Source organism: Giraffa tippelskirchi, chromosome 1 (genome assembly GCF_054371585.1).
Source record: "Giraffa tippelskirchi isolate mGirTip1 chromosome 1, T2T-mGirTip1v1.2.pri, whole genome shotgun sequence".
Lineage (NCBI taxonomy): Eukaryota > Metazoa > Chordata > Mammalia > Artiodactyla > Giraffidae > Giraffa > Giraffa tippelskirchi.
In genome coordinates, this window is record NC_137275.1 from 128,201,344 (window position 1) to 128,215,433 (window position 14,090).

The window sequence follows — 14,090 nt, forward strand, 5'->3', positions numbered from 1 at the left end:
TGAAACCTCTCTGGAGAAATGAAATTAAAAAGAGAGAGAATACAACTGAACCCAGAATTCCAACCAATACAGGAAGGATCTTGAGTTAGGTCAGGCTGGGCCATGTGAGACCTTGTGGGGTGAATGAATGTCAGCAAGGACCCCGACATCAGAGCAGGGGGGAGGCTGCTGTCCTGCCACTGAAAGGGAAGGAGAGACAGATGCGAAGGAGGAGGGAGGGGTCGGGGTTGACATGAAACCCAGCATGGTGGGGTCGGCAAAGAACATCTTCTGGAAGAAGAAACCCTATGTTCTGGGTGAGTTTCTGCAAAGCAGAGCCCTCCTCCACCTTGTGGCTTCCCCTGCCATCCTCACCTTCTATTCCTAAATCTGCAGGTGGGTTTACTAAACTAACCCAGGTTCAGTGGGAGCTCCAAATATCAACAAGGGTGGCAGGACTTCCCTGGTGGTCCAGCGGTTAAGACTCTTCTTCTGCTGCAGGGGGTGCAGGTTCAATCGCTGGTCGGGGAACTGAGATCCCACATGCCATATGGCATGGCCAAATAAATGAAAATAATAACAGTCAAGAAATCAAACAATAGTGGAGCTGTATGTCTTCAGAAAGTAAGCACAACCTTTTCCCCCAGCATCCTCCTTTACCTGGGGATTTGTAACATCTAGGGACACCTTTAACATCCAAAGATCATCACAATGGAAGGTTTCCATCCATTTTACCTGCATCTAAGGGAAAAGGAAGCCCCAATTGAAAACCTAAAGTGCAAAAGAATGACCAAGTATAAAAGGGACAAGTTAACAGAGCACAGATATTTTTGCCTTGATTAACTCACGCTTGTCTCAGACACAAGGACCCTGGCTCTTCTTCTACCTTGGCTTTTTTTTTTTTAATTTTGGCTGCCCTGGGTCTTTGTTGCAGAGCTCAGGCTTCTCTAGCTGTGCTATGGAGGCTTAGTTGCCCCATGGCATATGAGATCTTAGTTCCCCAACCAGGGATCAAACCTTCGTCGCCTGCACTGGAAAGTGAATTCTTAACCACTGGACCTCCAGGAAAGTCCCTGTCCCTGGTGCTGAGCTGATGTGCTGGTTTGCAGCGACAACGGGCCCGAGGCTTAAGCTCAACCTGTCCTCCTGCCCTGGACTTCCTGACCGACATCTGGCCCAGTGCTATCAGCAGACTGATGGCAGCCAGAACCCTGCCTCCCACAGGTTCTGCTCCCTCTGTTGGCAAGAGGCACCATGCTTTTATCGGTTCAGGAGCCCATTACCCCAGCCAGTCTTCCATGAGTCTCCTGCTCCTGTACTGAAAGCCACTCTTGGCTGTCCTTATGTGTGCTTAGTTGCTCGGTCATGTCCAAGTCTTTTGCACCCCATGAGCTGTAGCTCTCCAGTTCATGGGATTTCCTGGGGAAGAATGCTGGAGTGGGCTGTTGTTTCTGATAGGGTCCATATGGGGTCTCACTGATAAGATGGCTCATTATGCTGACCTCCCAAAGAATAAACCTCAGTGATCCTTGAAACTGACCAAATTGCCCAAATGGCATCCTGTTATCTCACTGGCGCTTATCTTCTCAAAGCTGCAAGACCACCAGATTCCAGACCTCCAGCTACGTGACCATCCCTTCAGAGAATTTGTCATCGGTGGGGTATAAGAAGGACTCCGTCAGAAAGGGAGGATGCAGGTTCTCTTTAAGAGCCAGTCACCCTCTCTTTTCCCTCTAATAAATTTCCCTTTTCTTGTCTGACTGTGCGACTCACTCTCTTTTTCTCTGCACTCGCCTTACATCCTGGTGCCGAAACCCGGGAGGGAAGATCCGCCACAAATGGGTGGGCTCCTCTCATGAGCCCACCTCCCGCAGTCCTCTCCTTTGGACCTTGCTGGGAAACTGAGACAAGCTCTGGGACGGGACTCTCCACTTGCCTTGCTGGACTGACATCCACACACCAGCCCACATTTCATCCATCAGTTACAAGGGTGAGTGAAATTCCATTCTCCTGGATCCTGTCACTCACTTCATTTCCAAGTCCTAGCCCTTGGCGGGAGGATCCCCACGGCCCTCGGCCCTGGGCCTTGTGCCCCGTCTGACTTTGAAATAGGGGACACCCATTTCAAAGCAGACTATTATTACTCTCTGAGAAAGTCCTGAGAACAGGGACGCCTTTTCTCTCGGATCTTTCTCCTTGCTTTCTCTCACTCTTGTCTAACCTCCCTATTCGGCCGCAATGGGAAATTCTCAATCCTAGCTCTCAAAATCTACTCCTTCAGGATGCGTTCTCTGAAACCTAAAAGCCTTCAGCTTCCAAGGGGAGATAAGACCAAAAGGACTTATTTACTATTCTAACACTGTCTGGCCCCAATACAGACTTGATAACAGGTTCCAATGGCCAGAAAACAGAACTCTCGATTATAACACTCTATAGGATCTCGATAACTTCTGCCGTCACAATGGCAAGTGGTTAGAACTCCCTTATGTTCAGGCTTTCTTTGCTCTTCGCTCTCTGTGAATTCTATTCTACTTCTCAAACACTCTTAGCCCACTCTGGGCCACATCCTCCTAATACAATGTCTCCTGATCCTTGTTGAGACTTTTCTTCTTCCTTCGACCCTTCCAACCACAGCCCACCCCCTATCACTCCCAATCCCGTTGCAGCCGCTCCAGATCCAGTTCCACAACCTCCACCTAACATCCCCTCCTCCCTCCCTCCTTCTCAAGCGCAGGTCTCCCCCTCCTCAGCTCCCAACCCCTCTCCCCAGCCTGTGCCTGAGATAAGCTCTGAGACCTCAGCCCCATTCTCTACCCTGAGGGTCCCAAGGCTTTACCCTGACCTCCCTAGGTCCCCTCGTCGTGGGTCCTGAACAAATTTAAAACAGGAAACTTCACCGCAGGACCCCGCTCCTTCTCCTGCCCTCCTTTACGGGAAGCAGCTGGAGCAGAAGGCACTGCTCAGGTTCATGGCCCATTCTCCCTCAGCGATCTATCTCAGATTGAAAAGCATCTTGGCTCCTTCTCCTCAGACCCTGATAATTATCTAAAAGAATTCAAGTATCTTACCCAGTCTTATGACTTAATCTGGCATGATATTTACATCAAACTTTCCCTCAGGCGCACGCTGATGAGATACACAAGACAGATGACACTAAGCCTGTAGGGGCCAAAGCTGTCCCCCGAGATGACCCCAACTGGGATTATCAGACAGGGCTACCCAGACAAGCAGCCTGTAACCATGTGATTGCTTGCCTCATTGTGTGCCTTCGAAAGGCAGGGCATAAAGCTGTCAACTTTGATAAGCTCCAGGAAATAACTCAAAGACTAGATGAAAACCTGGCACAATTTCTAGCCAGGTTAACGGAAGCCCTACAAAAATATACAAAATTAGACCCCACTTCAGCAGAGGGCACCATTGTTCTTAACACCCATTTTATCTCCCAGTTGTCCCCAGATATCGGAAAGAAACTAAAAAAGGCAGAAGAAAGCCCTCAAACCCCTCAATGAGAGCTTTCAAATTTAGCCTTTAAGATTTTCAATAACCGGGAAGAACAGGCAAAGCTAGAGAAGGCCCACAGAGATCAGGCCAAGTACCAGCTTTTAGCCACTGCCCTACTTGGCTCCAAGCCTCCATCAACCAACAAAGAAAGGAAGCCACCTGGGCCTTGTTTCAAATGTGGCAAAGAAGGCCACTGGGCCCGGTCATGCCTAAGGCCAAGGCCCCCTCCAGGTCCATATCCCAGCTGTGTCATAAAGGGACATTGGAAGGTCCACTGCCCAAATCCCCCTCTAGGGATCCGGACATCCCCTCCTGGTCCCGAGCAGGAGTCCTCCCACCCAGCTGTGCCCAGCCTCCTCAGACTCGCCGCTGAAGACTGAAGGGTCCCAGGCCCCGACTCTCATCACCTCTACGGAGCCCAGGGTAACTCTTACAGTGGCAGGTAAGCCGACCTCCTTTCTCATTGACATGGGGGTCATTTGCTCCGCTATGCCTGCCTACTCCAGAAAAACCAAGGTCTCTCAGGTCTCTGTTAGGAGGGTTGATGGTTTAATATCTATGCCACAAATAACCGAACCTCTACCTTGTACACTACGGAGCCCAGGGTAACTCTTACAGTGGCAGGTAAGCCGACCTCCTTTCTCATTGACATGGGGGTCATTTGCTCCGCTATGCCTGCCTACTCCAGAAAAACCAAGGTCTCTCAGGTCTCTGTTAGGAGGGTTGATGGTTTAATATCTATGCCACAAATAACCGAACCTCTACCTTGTACACTTCAAGGTACTCCATTTTCCTATTCTTTTCTCATACTCCCAAAATGCCCCACTCCTACTCTTGGGAGAGACCTTCTCTCAAAATTCAAAGCCTCTATCACTAACCCAAGACCACCCTCTGATCTAGCCTAGTTACTTCTCCTTAACACCCACCACTTCTGATGTTTGTCTACAACAGGCTTCCTTCTGTTTTTCCAGACAAAACTCGATAAACAATTCTTACGCCCAACTAGGAACTATACAGCCACACCTCTATAATCATACTTCACATCTCTCCTTCCCTTTAGGCCGATCTGTCTATCATGTCTCAGGAACCGCAGGACATTCTCTTATTTTTCTCAGGGAGACTCACTTCTGCCTATGGTGTAAATACTCCTCTTGTAGGGGCTACACTGGTGACTTCACTGTCAGTTTCAGAGACTACTAACAAGTTCCCAGAAAGACTCCTATTTGCTTTTGATTTCAGCTGTTGTCTTCTTACTCCTGGAATATTTTTCTTATGTGGAACCACTACTTATTTATGTCTTCCCACTAACTGGACAGGAACATGCACCCTGGTATATCTGGTCCCAGATATTTATATTGCTCCTAACAATCAGATCCTTCCTATCCCACTAACTCATAACTGACCCAGATGGGCAATTCAATTCATTCCTCTATTAATCAGTTTAGGAAGAGCTGCTGGGATTGGGACAGGGACCCAACCTGTAATTTAAAGAGGGACACAACCTCTTTAAATTACTATAAAAGCCTTTCTAAAGACCTCAATGACAACCTAGAAGAAAATAGCTAACAGCCTTATCACTATCCTAAACCAGCTAGATCCTCTGGCAGCCGTGGTCCTCCAAAACAGAAGAGGATTAGACCTCCTCACATCAGAAAAAGGAGGTTATGCCTATTTTTGGAGGAAGCTTGCTGTTTCTACGCCAATAAACCAGGCGTTCTAGAGGAAGCAGCAAGAAATCTGACAAACAGGGCCTCGAGAATACCCCAGCACGTCAGTAATTCATGGGAAATTGGTTAAGCAATTGGAATTAGATGACCTGGGTCCCATCTTTTCTAGGCCCTCTCCTTCTACTTACCCTTATTCTAACTTTCAGCCCATGTTTAATGTGTCTTTTTTCAAAATTTCTTCAGGATCGCTTACAAGCCTTCACCAACTGAACTATCCACAAGCTACTTCTAACACTCAGATTATCAAAAACTTCGACCCCACACAAATCCCCTTGACCCACATTCCAGCCTTTTCTTATCTCACTCCCACGATACCCCTGTTCCGCAGGAAGCAGTTACAGAAGATTGACCTTTGGCCCTTATCCTAAATCAAAAAGGCTGGAATGACAGGGTCCCCATGGGGTCTCACTGATAAGATGGCTCGTTATGTCAACCTCACAAATAAAGAATAAATCACAGTGATCCTTGAGACTGACCAAACTGCCCAAATGGCATCCTGTTATCTCACTGGTGCCTATCTTCTCAAAGCTGTGAGACCACCAGATTCCAGACCTCCGGCTACATGACCATCCCTTCAGAGAATTTGTCATCGGTGGGGTATAAGAAGGACTCCATCAGAAAGGGAGGACGCCGGTTCTCTTTAAGAGCCAGTCACCCTCTCTTTTCCCTCTAATAAACTTCCCTTTTCTTGTCTGACTGTGCGGCTCGCTCTCATTTTCTCTGCACTCGCCTTACAGTTTCCTTCTCCAAGGGATCTTCCTGACCCAGGGATGGAATCCCATCTCCTGTGTCTCTTGTATTGCAAGTGGTTCTTTACCCACTGAGCCATCACGGAAGACTTACTCCTGGCTGAATGAAAGGCAGAAAACTGAGCTGGGATTCAGGCTGTATATCCTGCCCCCAACAAACGTTCAAGCCCTTCTCAGCTCTTGTTGCAAATTCACAAAATTTGCAAAATCCTCCCTGATGACTGACCCACTATTTCCCTTCACACACACACACAAATTAGATGATTAACAATCAAAAGATACTTTATTCATCCAGTCACACACACGTGCCAATTAGAGGAGGTTTTCTCACCTACACAAAACCCAAGATAAACAGACGAGGTTGGAGAGCTCACACAGGTCAACATCTGGAGGAAACAAAGGACTCTTTCTCACCGTGGATGTCTAACATCTGAAGACATTCTCAAGCAAAAGAATAATTCATGAGAAATTAAAGACCTTCTTGAGGACTTCCCTGGTGGTCTAGTGACTAAGACGCCATGCTCCCAATGCAGAGAGCTCAAGTTTGATCCCTGGTCAGGAAACTAGATCCCACATGTCATAACTGAAGATCCTGCGTGCCAAAACTAAAAGATCCTGCATGCCACAACTAAGACCTGGTGCAGCCAAATAAACAAAATATTTTTTCTTTTTAAAGATCTTCTTGGAAGATTAGTTGCTTTTTGAAAAGTACTTATTGGGCATCTATAGCAAGCAAGCCTTCTGTAATTCATAGAAAAATTAGACCATCCTCCGTGGTAATCTCACTGGCCTCTAACACCAGCCAGGGCAATGACTCTGCATTTATATGGGAACAGTTTACTCCTTACTTCTCCTTAGCAAAAACAATCTCATACTCAGAAACGATTTCTGCTGGCATATGGAAATAAAACTTTTCTCCCATTTGACCCCCAAATTATGGAGAACCTTGAACTGAGGTACTTCCCTCAGGTCACTCTTCCTGATGACTTCACTGACTGTATGTTCCGTATTGACTGCTGACGGCACGGCATTGCTTTTTCACAGAGAGCGAAGTCAACTGATTTATCTCTAGGGGAAACTTAGTACCGAGGACAGAAACAGTCTGACACAGTCCAGGAGACTCCCAAGTATGGGACCCCAAGCAGACTTGTCAGTTCTAACTTAGACCTCTCTGTGAACTTCTCGGCAGCCTTGGAGTGAGTCCAGGGGGCACATTGTACTAAAGGTAGTGCCGGTGACCTCAGAAAAAGAGACAGGAAAAGCGTGGGCTGAGTCAGGAGGCTTAACTGCTTAAGTGCATGTGACTTTGGCAAATCGCCCAGCCTCTCCATGGCTTTCTCATCTGGAAAAAACCTACCTCACAGGGCTGCTAAGAGGCCCCAAGTGTAAAAGTTTTGAGGGTGAGGATGCGCTGTAAACCGTAAGGAACTATATGAGTACAAACACACTCACGTGTGTTGTCAGCACTTTTGAAATGAATCATGTTTCTGGTGCTGGGTACGCAGTGTCTTCCATGTATTAACTCCTGCTGTGGACTGAATCGTGTCACCCCAGATTTCACATGTTGAAGCTCTAACCCCTACTGGGATGGTATTTGGGGATGGGATCCTTGGGAAGTAGTCAGGTTTAGATGAGGTCATGATGATGCCTTTATCATAAAAGAAACCAGGGGGCTTCCCTGCTGGTGCAGCGGATAAGAATCCACCTGCCAACGTAGGGTTCAATCCCTGGTCCAGGAAGATTCCACACGCCGTGGAGCAACTAAGCCCGTATACCTCAACTACTAAGCCCGAGCTCTAGAGCCTGTGAGTCGCAACTACTGAAGACTGTGTACCTATAGCCTGTGATCTGCAACAAGAGAAACCACAGCAATGAGAAGCCTGAGAACTGCAATGAAGAGTAGTCCCCCTCTCCACAACTAGAGAAAGCCCACACAAAGCAATGAAGACAAGCACAGCCAACCATAAAATATATAAATTTTAAAAAATGTTTAAAAGAAGAGAGGCCAGAGAGCTTGCTTCCCCTCTCTCTCCACCTACCTGTGTAGAGGAGAGACCAAAAGAGGACACAGAAAGAAGGGCCATTTGCAACCCTGATAGCTCAGTTGGTAAAGAATCTACCTGCAATGCCGGAGACCCGGGTTCGATTCCTGGGTTGGGAAGATCCCCTGGAGAAGGGATAGGTTACCCACTCCAGTGTTCTTGGGCTTCCCTTGTGGCTCAGCTGGTAAAGAATCTGCCTGCAATGCGGGAGACCTGGGTTGGGAAGATCCCCTGGAGAAGGGAAAGGCTACCCACTCCAGTATTCTGGCCTGGAGAATTCCATGGACAGTCCATGGGGTCGCAAAGAGTCGGACACGACTGAGCGACTTTCACTTCATTATTTGCAACCCAAGGAGAGCGCTTCACCAGATGCCAGCCCTGCAGGCACCTTGAGTTTAGACTTCCAGCCTCTGGGAGAGGGAGAAATAAGGTCCTTTTAGTTAAGCCTCCCTGTCTATGGTATTGGGCTTTGCTGGTGGCTCAGTGGTAAACAATGCACCTGCCAGTGCAGGAGATGCCAGAGATGAGGGTTCGATCCCTGGGTTGGGAAGACCCCCTGAAGGATGAAATGGCAACCCACTCCAATATTCTTGCCTGGAAAATCATATGGACAGAGGAAACTGGCAGGCTACAGTCCATGGGGTCACAAGGAGTCAGACAACACTTAGCAACTAAACACACATATATAAATAAAATGTATTAATATCTACAATGATGAAATGTACAAATGTGAAGTGTATATTCTCCAAGTGTTGAGAAGGCAGGTTGTAAGTAGATAGGTTAGGGGCTCCTGGAGAAACAGAAACAGGAATAGCCTTCCTGACATAAGAAAACCCATTTTGGCCTAAGTCATTTTGTGATCTAAGCCTGGCCACAATGCTTGCTTTTGAACAGGTCTCAGTAATTAATTATTTCTAAGGGAAAAAAAGGAATCCAGGAACAGAGAAATGGCAGTCAAACAATAGTGCAATGATAAAGCAGAGTCCTAGTTCCTCCTCAAAGGATACATAATAATACAATGTATTAATTTTAATCAATAATTACACATAATGATATAATATATTGATAATAAGCAATACACATTAATAAATCTTTGAGTTCTACAGGAACTAGGGCCTCCACTAGGTAGGGGTGGAATGGTAATGTTGATCCTCCTCCTGACTGCAATCTGCTAAGACTTCGACTCTGTCAACCTTTGCCCTGATTCTACACTAATTCACCTCTGCTCAAGCCCCTTCATTAATATGCATGTACCAATTTTGCTGCTCTGGGAGATACCACTTTGGAAAAGATCCCTTGTGTTCACCTTTGACTCAAGTAATAACACATCCTTCTTCTGATCTTTGGCTTGGTTGTGTCTATTGGCTTAACATCTATCAGGAGGTGAACCTAGTTTTCGTGTAACAAGATCTCTGTGCAGGAGACTATCGTCAACTCTTCCCATCAGTCAGGGCCCTCTCGGAAGCTCAAAAGATTCTGGTGCATGGTAGAATCCAGTGCTTCTGCACTGTAGGTTTGGATGAATTGGAGACAGGGCCTAAGGGGGGAAAAGAAATCCTCCTTCAAACCCTTCCTTCCATTTGCTAGAGGTTTCAGGAGATTAAGCTTTCAGGCTCACAAAAGCCCTAAAGGAAAAACTTACCTGTGCTGTCAACCTCCCAGGAAAGGGATCTCTGGGACTAAGGGTGCTGGTTGCAACACAAATTTCAATTACAGTTCTGCTTGGCTTAAATAATATCCCCCAAATGGGCTTTTTGACCCAGTGGGAGCTGAATCTGCCCATTGAGAGCACCCAGATTTATTTGAGGGATTGCATGGGGTTTGGGATGTAAATCCTAAGAGGATGAATGTAGCCCAACTCACCTAGTCCTCACAATTGTATGCAGTAAATACAACCATCTTACTAGCCACAGAGGAATCTGAAGAACAGGGTTTGAGTCACTTAACCAAGTAAAACAATAAGGAAGAAGCTTTGTATTCTATTATATCACAAGTTAATCACTAAAGGGATGTTGCCTATAAGCTTAAATTATAATAGCACTTCTCTGGAACCCTGTCTCCCAGGTAACGAGCATTAAGCTAAAAATAACTTCGTTTAGCTCCCAAGACACACCTTGACCAGACCCACCAGTGAACCACTGCAGGAAGAAATTAACACATTTAACACAACCCCTCCGGAGGCCCTCCAGAACCAGGGCTTTACCATCTCCCCTTTTAGTATAAAAGAAACTTGATTTCCAACTCAGAGAGGGTGGGTCTTTGGGACTCTAATCCACCACCTTCTGGGGCTGCAGGCTTTCTGAATAAAACTCCTATTTCTTGCCCCAACAATTCAGCTCTCGATTTATTGAATTATTGGCTTGTTGTGCAAGCAGTATGAGCTTGGACTCAGTTCCATGTGGCAGGCTCCAAACTCTGTCTCCTCCCAGCCAAAAACACTGATGCAGGGGCTACATGATCACAGGCTCAGAGATGCCATACTGAGAGTGCTCCCACCCAGATGGGAGACCCTCATGCCAAGATAATTTCTCAACAAGGCAACCTGAGCATCAACCATACCCATTCTGTGTCAAGTTGCCACCTCCAAGACAAATGCGGAAGCTCTTGGATGTGAGAAAAGAAAGAACCTTCCAAGCAGTCTTAGGAAGGACCAGAGCCTGAAGTAGAAGAGCTGTTCTGCAAAAAGACACATAACAAACTTCAGAGCTGCAACAGACTGACGGGAATTCTCTATGGCTTGGGCTACTTCTCCAGGTGGTCTATTTACATTTTAACTGCAATCTTCAGAGGACAAAATGCCTTAAGCAGAAAAAAGCCATTCTTCCTTCCTAAAACCCCACCACAGAGGTGAGTTATGGCGTCTTCTATTGCCTGAGGAAGGAGGAGGGACCAGGGCTTCAGGGTCACACTATACTACTGTCCTGTTAAAACTGCTGCTCGGCCCTTAATAAGCCAGGGTAACGTAGGATGTATCAGGACTTCTCTGAGTTCCTTCTTCATGGAGGAAACTCTTCTGTATCACAAGGTTGTTGAGCATTTTCTTTAAAAGGTGTGTATTACGTAATGGGTGATCCAGGGATTTCTCTGGTGGGCCAGTGGTTAAGTCTTCGCCTCCCAATGCAGGAGTGTGGATTCTATCCCTGGTTGGGGAGTAAAGGTCCCACATGCCTTGAAGACAAAAAGCCAATTTGAAAAAGCAACATAGTAACAAATTCAACCAAGGCTTAATTTCTTTTAAAATAGATGATTGATCATTCATTTTTCGTTCTCATTCCAACCTGAAAAAAGTGAAAGCACAGTAGTGTCCAACTCTGCGATCTCATGGACAATAGCCTGCCAGGCTCCTCTGTCCATGGAATTCTCCAGGCAAGAATTCTTCTGACAAGAGCGGGCTGCTATTCCCTTCTCCAGTCAGCTACAAAAAATCCAGTAAATATCAACAGAATATCCATTAAAAATCTCTCCACCACCAGCCTAACCCTCTGGATTTAGAAGCTGGCAGAAAGACATCAGAGGAAAACAAAATTTACTAGTGTTTACAAATAAGGGGGGAAGATCAGGCATTTCTTCAAAAATGGGACTTTTTAAAAGGATAGCCAAAAAAAACTAGGGGCAAAAAGGATTGGTCTTTTCCAGTACTTCCCTAATCAACCCTCTTTTAAATTTTTTTTTGTAATAGCTTTACTGAGATATAACTGACATACCATAATATTTATCCATTTTAAGTGAACAATGTTTTTTTTTTTTTCTATGCCTACAAGACACATAGAAATGTATCTTGGGGCTTCCCAAGATACAAATGTATCCTGGGGCTTCCCTGGTGGCTCAGCTGGTAAAGAATCTGCCCGCGCATGAGACCTGGGTTCAATCCCTGGGTTGAGAAGATCCCCTGGAGAAAAGAAAGGCTACACACTCCAGTATTCTGGCCTGGAGAGTTCCATGGACTGTATAGTCCATGGGGTCGCAAAGAGTCTGACACAACTGAGCTACTGTCACCTTCACAAGATACATGCCTGGAGAATCCCCATGGACAGAGTAGCTTGGCGGGCTATAGGGATCACAAAGAATCAGACACCACTGAGCAACTAAGCACAGCACAGCACACTATATATCCATTACCACAGTCAATTTTATAGCACTTTTGTAACTCAAGAAATCTCATACTTTTTTAAAAATATTTTTTCTGATGTGGACCATTTTTAAAATCTTCGTTGAATTTGTTACAACATTGCTTCTGTTTCATGTTTCAGACTTTTGGCCTGGAAGCCTCTGGGCTCTTGGCTCCCACACCCCCTACATTGGAAGGTGGAGTCTTAACCCTTTGTCCTCCAGGGAAGCCTTTCCCATATCTTTTAGCTGCTGCTGCTAAGTCGCTTCAGTCGTGTCCGACTCTGTGCGACCCCACAGACGGCAGCCCACCAGGCTCTGCCGTCCCTGGGATTCTCCAGGCAAGAATACTGGAGTGGGTTGCCATTTCCTTCTCCAGTGCATGAAAGGGAACCGTGAAAGTGAAGTCGCCCAGTCGTGTCCGATTCTTAGCGACCCCATGGACTGTAGCCTACCAGGCTCCTCCATCCATGGGATTTTCCAGGCAAGAGTACTGGAGTGGGGTGCCATTGCCTTCTCCGTATCACTTCCCAAATCTCCCATCTCCCTGTCTGTGCCCCCAGGCTGAGGCAATCACTAATCAACTTTCGATTTCTACAGACTTGCCTGTTCTGGACATTTCATGTAAGTGGGATCATGCAACATGTAGTGTTCCTCACTGGCTTCTTACACTTATCATAAATGTTTTCAAGACTTTCCTATGCTGTAACATATACTGGTATTGCATTCCTTTTTATAAATGAATAACATGTACCAGTATTTTGTTCCTTTTTATAAATGAGTAACAGTTTATGGTATGGGCACATGGCCTATTGTGTATCAATCTGCCACACTGGGTTTACGGACACTGGGTCGCTCTACCTTTCGGTTATTGTGAATAACGCTGCAATGAACATCTGAATCTGACTTTTTGTGAGGACGTGTTTTCATCTCTTCTGGAGTGACCTCAGCCTCTTTTCCAGAAACTCAGTAGTCAAACAGCTTCTGCACATACAGGCCAAGGCCCTCTGTAAGTTCTGAGGGCTCTACCCTGGACCCAGACCTGGCAAGTTAAGCCAAAATTCTACTAATCCTTCTATTATTCATTCATTTATCAATTCACTCACTGAACACGTGTACATCCTCTACTACATGTCAAGCATGCTGCTATGTGCTCAGGATGGTGAGGGAACAACACAGGCTAACTCCTTGTTCTCATGGAGCTTAACAGCCAGTGAGAGCAAAGAGAAAAGTAAAATAAATTTTGTGGCGTATTTCTCCATGAAGCACTCTTGGATCTCCCAAGAAGGGTTCAATTCCACTCTTGCAGGACTTGTTTATTTTTCTTTTGTTCTATTTCAAAAGGAATTTCTACCTCTTAATGAGAAAGAGATGTATCACCATCATGTGTGTGTCCTCCCTGTTCATGCCTCCTCTTATGAGCACTACTATGGAATTCAAGAAGGACTGATGTCATATGAATGTGACTTGGCAAAACATTGACTTGCATTCTGGAGCCCAAGGCTAGAGCTTCTTCATCCCCACTGTTGTCGCCAAGTTCCTTGGATACTCCATGCACTTGTGGGTGTACCAACCTCGGGTTCAGTTCAGTTGCCCAGTCATGTCCAACTCTGCAACCCCATGAACTGCAGCACGCCAGGCCTCCCTGTTCATCACCAACTCCCGGAGCCTACCCAAACTCACGTCCATTGAGTCAGTGATGCCATCCAACCATCTCATCCTCTGTTGTCCCCTTCTTCTCCTGCCCTCAATCTTTCCCGGCATCAGGGTCTTTTCAAATGAGTCAGCTCTTCACATCAGGTGGCCAAAGGATTGGAGTTTCAGCTTCAACTTCAGTCCTTCCAGTGAACACCCAGGACTGATCTCCTTTAGCATGGACTGGTTGGATCTCCTTGCAGTCCACGGGACTCTCAAGAGTCTTCTCCAACACCACAGTTCAAAAGCATCAATTCTTCGACACTCAGCTTGCTTTACAGTCCAACTCT